At 34.6% G+C, this 9,641-nt stretch overlaps 1 pseudogene; it reads left to right on the top strand.

Annotated features, from left to right (window-relative positions):
• Window positions 1-1,326: 1,326 nt before the first annotated feature.
• LOC105049377 (proline-rich receptor-like protein kinase PERK15) lies at window positions 1,327-8,884 on the top strand (annotated as a pseudogene).
• The last annotated feature ends 757 nt before the right edge of the window (window positions 8,885-9,641 follow it).

Genomic DNA, 9,641 nt, shown 5'->3' on the forward strand with positions numbered 1-9,641 from the left:
TCGGTTGGTGAAGTCATCACTAGGTAAAATTGATACAAATGACTTTGATCCTGCGACATTGTGAGACCTCCATCCTAATTCTCAAATTAACCGTTCAAAATTTTTTTCCTATCTTTACTATAATGTGCATGCTACTATAATATGTACCACTTAACCTCTTGATTAAGATCATTAAGCCCATGCCTATTTGTTTGGTGAGATATTTTGCTTGATAACTTTCTTTTATTTGGTTGCTCATAACCAGACATCTAAATTGAATACAGCCAAGAGCAAGCATTTGATTGACTGAGAATGGAATGGAGCTAAGCTCATGCTTGATTGAAAGAAATTGAATTTTTGAATGAGGTAAAAATGAATGACTTTCATTTTAACTATTTAATTGAAATTTAATAAAAAAAATAAAAATATTATAATTTTTTAAAATTTAATTTATGTTCTTTCTCAATATTCAACATTTATTTTGATACTGGTCATAAACCAAATATGTAAGAAAGATATAGTCATCCGGATTTCCATTCCAATCTGATCTAATTTTTATTTTTATTCATTTTAATTTTAATTTTGATTTTAATTTTGATTAGAATCACGAACTAAACGTGCGCCCTAAGTTTCTGTGAGGTGGGATTCTGCTCTCTCACTTGCACCAAAACAAACGAACCTTAGCAAGTGATTTGGGTCCACTAAAGCTGACGCACCCGGAGGAAAAATAAAATATATCGCATGAATTGCCATGCACCGTTACGTTATTGGCAGAGCGACTGCCGGTTTTGCGGTTAGGAATAAATGAAAGCAGAGGAGGATCGGTTTGGACAAATCTAGATTGGTGAACGTTGTCTCCGCGTTCTGTTCTGTTTCTTGCCCATGGACGGACAAGCTGATCCCAATATAGTTTTCTCTCCACATTTCGCTCTCCGTTCTCTGGGTGTCCTTTCTGCGAAATATTCAACCATCCATTTGAATCCCCACCCCAAGATCGACTCTACCTCTATCGTCAGGTGCACTTTTTGTTTTCAAAGATGAACTTTTATCTTCCTTCTCTTCTTTATCTCATGGTGGCTCAATTTAGGTGATAGTTTTGATATCTTATTTAGTTTGGAGATCATAATATACATTTGATTTCTAGAGATAGGGTTTTCTGATTCTGATCGAAATGATGTTATGCTTGTAGAAATTAGTTGTCGAGAAGCTTCGAAATTTTAACACTGGGTCCTATCAATGATAAACAGGAAGAGGGAGATGAAGAAAATGCAGCAATTTATGCCCAATATTTCAGCATACCAATTTTCTATGCTAAGAGTTTTTTAAAATCTTTCAATCTTGCGATCATCAATCTTTTTTGCATTCGAGATTTTGATTCTTGTTTCGAAGTGCCATTGGAACTTTTTATCCTTTCTTCTAATTTTTGCATCCAAGTGTTCGTGTATAGGGTTACATATAGAGAGACAAATCGCAAAGCAAAAGAATATATGTATATATTTTGTGTCACCAAGCATCGTAATTTGTAACTCCTAATTTGAGAAATAGAACAAAATTCTGCCAAAGGAAAAGAAAAATTAAGCAAGAGCAGAAATGTCAGAGTCATCATCAGATTCAACTTCATCTCCTATAAGTTGGGATTTTAGTGGTTCATCTCTTGAGGCCAAGAATGCGAGTCCACCTCCGGAATCCAATTCCTCTCCACCTTCAGTTTCACCTCCTCCAGATTCTGAATCCTCGCCACCCTCAAGCGCCCCTCCCATAGCTCCCAAAGTTCCTCCACCCTCAAGCTCTACCCCATCAACACCAGCCCCTACCTCAATTGGATCCAATTCTCCACCACCAAATCAATCAACAAGCATCCCACCGCCAAAGATCGCTGCTTCACCTCCTTCTCCATCGTCCTCGGCACCGCCACCTTCATCTCCATTGCATGGTCCAACCTCCCCTCCTTCTAAATCATCACCTCCCCCAAACTTACCTCCAGATTCAAAAGCTACACCGCCTCCTCGAGTGGTTACCCCACCCACGCCGAAAACTCCACAAGGCTCGCCTCCATCTCCTCCTCTGCCTAGAGGCCCACCTAGTCCGTCAACACCAGATACTAGCCCTTCTACCGAAATCATGTCCCCAAAACCATCTCCTTCTACTCCCTCAGATGTTAAACAAGTGAATAATGCTGCACATAGAGCCTCTCGGTCATCTCCTACAACATCATCTAGTCCTCCATCATCTTCAGTCATTGCTTCTGGGGCTGGAACTGCTATTGGTATATCAGCTGCAATGTTGGTGGTTGCATTGGTTGCGATGCTATTTATCATATTAAGGAAGAAGAAGAAGAAGAGAGGAATCCATGGCTTTGTAGGCCACTACAAACCTACACCTGGTAGTACCTCTATAAGACTTAGCACTTAACTAACTTGAGATTTTTGATCTCACGTTTATTGAATTTTCAAACTTTTTCAATGTGGATGGCTATTACCACACACCCGCAGATGCAGGGGGGCATGCTGCTCGCAAAGGTATACATCATGCTTCAAATTCACCATCGTCTCCTACTACAGGGAAGCCATATGGAGGTTACATGGGTCATGGGTATCATGCCGGAACACAAGAGCCTGGTGGGTCCAGGTCATGGTTCACATATGAAGAGTTAACAGATGTAACAAATGGTTTTTCTCACAAGAATATTATTGGTGAGGGTGGGTTTGGATGCGTTTATAAGGGAAACCTGCCAGATGGGAGACAAGTTGCAGTAAAACAGCTTAAGGTTGGAAGTGGACAAGGAGAAAGAGAATTTAGGGCAGAAGTTGAGATCATCAGCCGTATTCACCATCGACACTTGGTTTCTTTGGTGGGATACTGCATATGTGAACAGCAGCGATTGCTTGTGTATGAATTTATTCCAAATAAGACTCTGGAGTATCATTTACATGGTAAGTTGATTTATGAAATTCTACATCTCACTTTAGCTGATTAAGCAGAAGTTTATCAAGGTTAATGATTAATCTGGAGTCAGTGACTATTAATCAGAGAACAGGCTTCCTGTTTTGGATTGGACAAAAAGAATGAAGATTGCCATTGGTTCTGCTCGTGGACTAGCATATCTGCATGAAGATTGTATGTAGCTAGCATTTTACTCAATATATCTATTTCCATCCCAATTTCTTCAAGTCATGTATTTAGTTTGGTTTTTATTTTCTTAGGCCATCCTCGGATTATCCACAGGGACATCAAATCAGCTAATATTCTTGTGGATGACTCGTTTGAAGCAAAGGCAAAATTTCACATTGAACCATACTCTTGTTGAGCTTGATTCTTTGTTTTAAATTATATATAACATTCTTGAATTATTATGAACCTTTAGCTCCAGCGCTTTTTATGAATCTCCAGGTTGCAGATTTTGGACTGGCAAAGCTATCAAATGATACCAACACTCATGTGTCAACCCGTGTTATGGGAACATTTGGGTCAGTCTTTGTTTCGGTTTCAATGGTGAATTGTAAATTTTCTTAAAGAAAAAGTTTTAATGTGAATGCAAACAATTCTATCTTTTTTACTGGTTTCTTTATCTTTGCTGATAATATTATAATCAGAATTTGTTCCAACTCATTGATTGATGGGAATAAGTATAAAGATACTGAGATGTGATAATGCTTTATCTATTATTGATTCTTATGTCAGAGTGTCTTGCACAAGGTCAATGCACATTGATCTGTATAATACAATATCAAAAATGTTTATCCTAGTTAACATTAGTTCGTACAGATAAAAATTGATTCATCTTTGATTGAAGTCTGGAGTCTTTTTTCCTAAGAACTATTTGAGTTGGTCAGAAAATGAATTGATAGGTGACAGTTTGAGCTACATGAGGATCTAAGGCTTATCGAATTGAATTACTTCCAATGTACTAAAAAAAAAAACTTTTTTTTTTTTAATGGAAAAGAGGAAGCAGGTAGCTTCCCCCTATTTATTGATTAAGTAAAGAAGATGTGTACAAAAGTAAAAGAAGTGAAGTACAAAAAAATTAAATAACAATTCTATATATAACTCAATTGTCTGCTAATTCATTTTAAATTATGCGAGCTTTAATATTTATGGATGATCTCATTGTAAATCATTCAAAACTCTTGGACAAATGTAACTTTTTGTGAAAATGCTTGTCATGACTCAAGGTTTAAAGCAATGCAAAAAGAGTTTGTGATTATGGCATGTAATAGTATTGCTTCTAGAGTTACGAGCCAAGGAATGAAGGAATAACAAAAACAGAATGACAAAGAAAGAGATATAAGGTCTGGTGGAGGGAAATCTCATAGAGATGGATAATACTAGTTATTTTATATACAATGCATAGTATGTTATCGATAATTTCCTATTTTTCATTATCCATTACATGAATTTGTAAATGGTATATAGTTTGTAGATGCACAACCTTATTTGTATTGATATACTGAAATACTCATCTTACTGCAAGTCTACATAATATGTAAATATTTTGAACAATATCACTTGGACTCTGAGTGCCCTGTTTTTTCTAAAAAATGCTTATCTATGAAGAAGTCAGACATGCATTAGACAGTTATAATTTTTTTATTGATTTGATTTATGGATTCCTTGGGACTGCCTTTTAAAAACTTGGAAGATCACTGTTCAAAACCATGCACGCTTCAATTAACACACAAGATGTCATAATCATCATGATGTTTGAAATCAAGATTGACATTATGAATTAATTAGGTACTAATAAATTGGTACTTAACATTAAAGAGTCACTTGGTCAATTATATATAGAATATGAAACAGATTAATAAATATTAATTTTCATTTATAAATCTTCCTGTACATCTTTATAAATCATTGTTTTCCAATCAAACATGTGGACATGTATTTGAATAATCGAATCAAATTCAATACGTCCAATCTTGAAGCACTTATTTTAACTAGTGCCCCAACAGTCGTGTAGTTTCATTCACACATGCACTTAAGCCTCATGGTTCAGAGTCATCATCCAGGTACAAGACCTTCATGTGACTAAACCCACCATCTGATTTTTGAACATTAGCATGCTTTTTAGTTGATCAGTATGGTGAGATGATCACCATGATCTTCTAGCCTATTTCCTAGTGGCTACTTAAAATGTTACTAAAGTCTGGTAACTTCTTTGGGGTTTTAAGCGCATCTTAATGAATTTTTTAAAGTGCATTTTGATAATTGACCTCATAACCAAATTCCCTATTTGATTATTTTATTATTCTTAATTGAAAATTATGAAGTAATCTGATTTAATGATGGTTTGAAAAATACTATGCATTCGTGGAATTTGAGCAAGTTCATTGAGTAATGATGACATTTTTTTGTAAATTTTAATAAATTATTTTGAAACAATTTTTGGATTTTCATCTTTTCCTATACATCACATTATATCTTATTTGTAATTTATTTATCTTTTCTTTTGATCACCTGATCTCTGACTTTCTTGGATTTCTCCCAAATTTCTAAATTATGATTTTTTTTTCTTAGTGTAATATTGTCTTGATATGAAGAATAGTGGAATCGGTCTATTCAAGGCCCTTAGGTTGCTACTTCATAGTTTTATGAAATTTTTTAAATGACCTCTATACATTATTTTGCCTCCAACCACTGCAATAAGGGTCATGTGCAAGAACATGAATATTTATTGATCAATTGCTCATTTTCTTCTACAGTCCCAATTCAATTTTATACAATTCATATCATATCCTTTTTCCCTTGGACTCCTTAACTAATTTAAGTGTGCCTATCCCTTTCTTTGATGTTGTTTTTATTCACCCTAGTGTTATACACTTTTATAGGGTTTTTGGTTTTCTTTTATTTTGGTTTAACCATTCAACAACAAAATTTACTTTACTCCATATATAACCATAAGTCTGTTCGATTTGGTCTTGTTTTATTCAAATCAACCACTTACATATTCACATTTGTGTTGATGAGTTATAATATGTACAAGAACAAAAACAGAAGTATATGTACAATACAATTTTAAGATTAGGGGGGGTTGCAAATCGGAAATCTAAATCATGATATATGATCTGTAAGATCTAAAATATCTAAAAGTGAAATATCATATGTTTTAAAGATTTATTTTTTGTGCATCAAATCATTCAAGATTAATAGTTTTAATTGCAATTGTTATAGTCTTGAGTTTGGACAACTTAGTGAATAGGCAACACAACTCCAAAACATTTTTATTTATTTATTTGTGTGTGTGTGCGCGCGCGCACTCGCAGGCATTTTAGGCCTTGTAGATCATATGAAATGATTTAGATTTCCATGTCGTAGTGCTTATCTTGAAAGTTTGTAGCATGTAAACTCCTTTTCTCCACACTAGAAGTGTGCTTGTATTCCCTGCATTTTATTTGTACACACATGCTTGTGTGTATGATAAAGATTTGGACTGATGTAATTGGGGCACTTGTCTGTAGAAAAATATTTAAAAGAGAAATCAATAAGTGATCATTATTTTATGTTTATTCTCCTCTAGCACTGTATTTGGATCATAGGAGTAAGGATTTGAGTTTTAAAGTTTGTACCATGCTTAGCAAGGAAAATTTTAGAAATTTGACAGATATTCATTTCCATTGTTAACTTTAATACATCTCATGATAGTAATTTCATCAGGTATACATTTCTTTTTCAAGTGACAAACCTTATCTAGAACTGCAAATCTGTTGTTTGATGCTTCTTATAACTCAGGTATATGGCTCCAGAATATGCATCAAGTGGAAAATTAACTGATAGATCTGATGTGTTTTCATTTGGAGTGGTGCTTCTAGAGCTTATTACTGGACGCAAGCCTATTGATCCATCTCAACCATTAGGGGATGAGAGTTTAGTTGAATGGGTAAGTTCAACCTGCCTCTTTTTGACATTTTTACTCTTAGATATTCTTTGTGATTTGGAGCTGTCTATGGATTTCGATATTGAAACAGGAAGCTATTTCCTGCAATTGTGCCTGTTTCTGCTGCACAAATTGACTGCACACATGACTTCCACAAATCATGCAACAGACAATTGTTTCTACGTGCATCTAATGTTCACATGGTTACTATGTTCTTTTCTGATGGCATACATGCTATGTTCACATGTAACAAATTCTACTTTGCGTGCATTTGTGATCTTCCATAGAGAGAAACATTTTTCTCTGATTTTATTAATATAGCCGGGCGTGTAGCTACTGCAACTCATGGGGGGATTCCCACCCATGGCAATCCTGTGCTTTTAATTTGTGTGGAGGTCCTATAGAAATCTCATGCTGCTGCAGACCTAGGAATTGTCCTTCACACGTCCACCTTCCCCACGGCAAAGGGAGACTAACAAGAGCCTGGTATCTTGATATCTTAAATGAGTGACTAGACTAGAGTGGGTGTGGCCATCATTTTCCCTAAACGCAACATGACCCTCAAGTAGGACAAATAACCTCATTTCTATAATGGACCTCTTGTGTAGTACAAGTACTGTATATGCAAGAGATTATAAACATGTGTGCAATGTACGGATATTTCTCAGAATATGCATGTTGGAATGTTTGATAGGTCTTAACTTCACTTTGTTAATAGCTTTTTTGGGAGATCTTTGTCTCTTGACAAGGTCAGGCCTCATATCAAAAGTGTTTGGTGCATGACCTCATTCTAAGTCACTCTTTTGTCTACTGAAAAACTTTCATCTACATAAATCTTGTTGAATGCCTGCTTTTTCATATAAAGTAATTGTATTCTTTTCTTTTACAGGCTCGGCCACTCCTTGTCCACGTTCTTGAGACAGGTGAGTATGAAGAACTGGCAGATCCAAGGCTCGAGAACAATTTTGCAAAAAGTGAGATGCTTAAAATGATAGAAGCAGCTGCTGCTTGCGTTCGTCATTCCGCCACCAAGCGTCCTCGCATGGTGCAGGTAACCAATGTTTTTGAAAGAAATGCAGGAGTTTGAACACCAACATTGACATATATGCTCATTTATGCAATTGGAACTGGGAAAGTTATGCATAACCGGCAAACTTATAGAAACCATCAAATCCATGAAATATTTTACAAATTTTATCTGATCTCAGCATGGCTATAGTATTGCTTTTTTCTCCTCCCATGTTTTTGGGGAAAAAACAAACTATTTAATCTGAATGATATTGTATTTGGAAGACCCACCCAGATTTGAATCCTCTATGCCATCCTCAAATTCCAAAAGCAGTGCCTTTCTGCGGTAGTTTTCTTTTATTTGATCTTCTCTTTCTTTTTAGGTTCTGAGAGCGCTTGACAGCGAGGGGAACTTGGTGGATCTTTCCAACGGGGTAAAATTTGGTCAGAGCACAGTGTATGATTCTGGCCAGTACTCAACTGATATCGAGAAATTCCGAAAAATGGCATTGGAAAGTGACATCTACGGCTCTTAATATGATCACTCTGGAGAGAGTGAAGATTAAAGCTTGGCATGCAGTACTGAACACTGGACTTGGGAGGTCTCGACTTTGAAGAGTTCATCTCAGAAGAGGTACAAAATCAGTCATCAAGTTAAAGGACCACAAAATGGATGCGAGGGGGTGGCTTTATCTTGCCATTCGGCCCTTTGGCATTCCTATGGCTTGAGCCTGAGTTGCCACATTATTAAAAACATCAGCAACTACGCATTTTTGACAGGCCTCTATGGAAGACAGAAACATTTGGGAGAGTGAAATGTCAGAAAAACAATATGTGGCTCATGGAGGCAGTTCTGCTTTCTTTGTTCAATAACCTGGCTTGGCTCCCCATAATCTTCATGAGTTAGTTGTAATTATCGTTTGCTTCTTTTGTAAGATCTGATGTAGTTATTTTCCTTCTCTTTTCTGAGATGTCCTTTTAGTGTTCTTGATGCCAAACTTTACGTAGCTGGCAATCTATTCAAATTACTGGCAATTTAAAATGGCTCTATGAGATTACTGTGTTTGGTATGCTTTTTGGATGGCAATGCAGATTACCTTGGTAATCCAGATCACCTTCTGAGAGGTGATCTGGATTGCCTTGGAGAGAGGCGGCTATTCATACTATTCAGAATACCACTTGTTTAGTAATATGGTACAAAAATTCGTGAACAAAATTATCTCTAAAAAAAAAATCACACAAAACTCATCCCTCCGCCCCCTCCTCCGGCGGCTCTCATCCTCCCCTTATTGTATATAATAATATAATATAATATATTATATTATAATATACTATTATTATATCATTATTATATTTTTATAGTAACTATATTATATTACAATAATATAGTATATGATAATATATTATAATATATATTATATAAATCCAGTTACATACAACAATAAATTATTATATTATTATAATAATATATATTATATTATATAAAAATCTTATATTAATATAATATAGTATATAATATAATATTTTTATACATAATAATATAGTATATTATATTATATTATAATAATTTATTATTATATTATCATATGATATTATATATTATATTAATATATTGTAATATATATTATATAAATATTATTCTATATAACAATATATTAATTATATTGTTATATTATTATATATGGTAATATATTAATATATGAATATTATAATATATTATAATAATATCTTTTATTTATATAACATAATATATAATATCATATTATTATATATAATAATA

This window comes from Elaeis guineensis, chromosome 2 (assembly GCF_000442705.2).
Source record: "Elaeis guineensis isolate ETL-2024a chromosome 2, EG11, whole genome shotgun sequence".
NCBI classification, from domain to species: Eukaryota; Viridiplantae; Streptophyta; class Magnoliopsida; order Arecales; family Arecaceae; genus Elaeis; species Elaeis guineensis.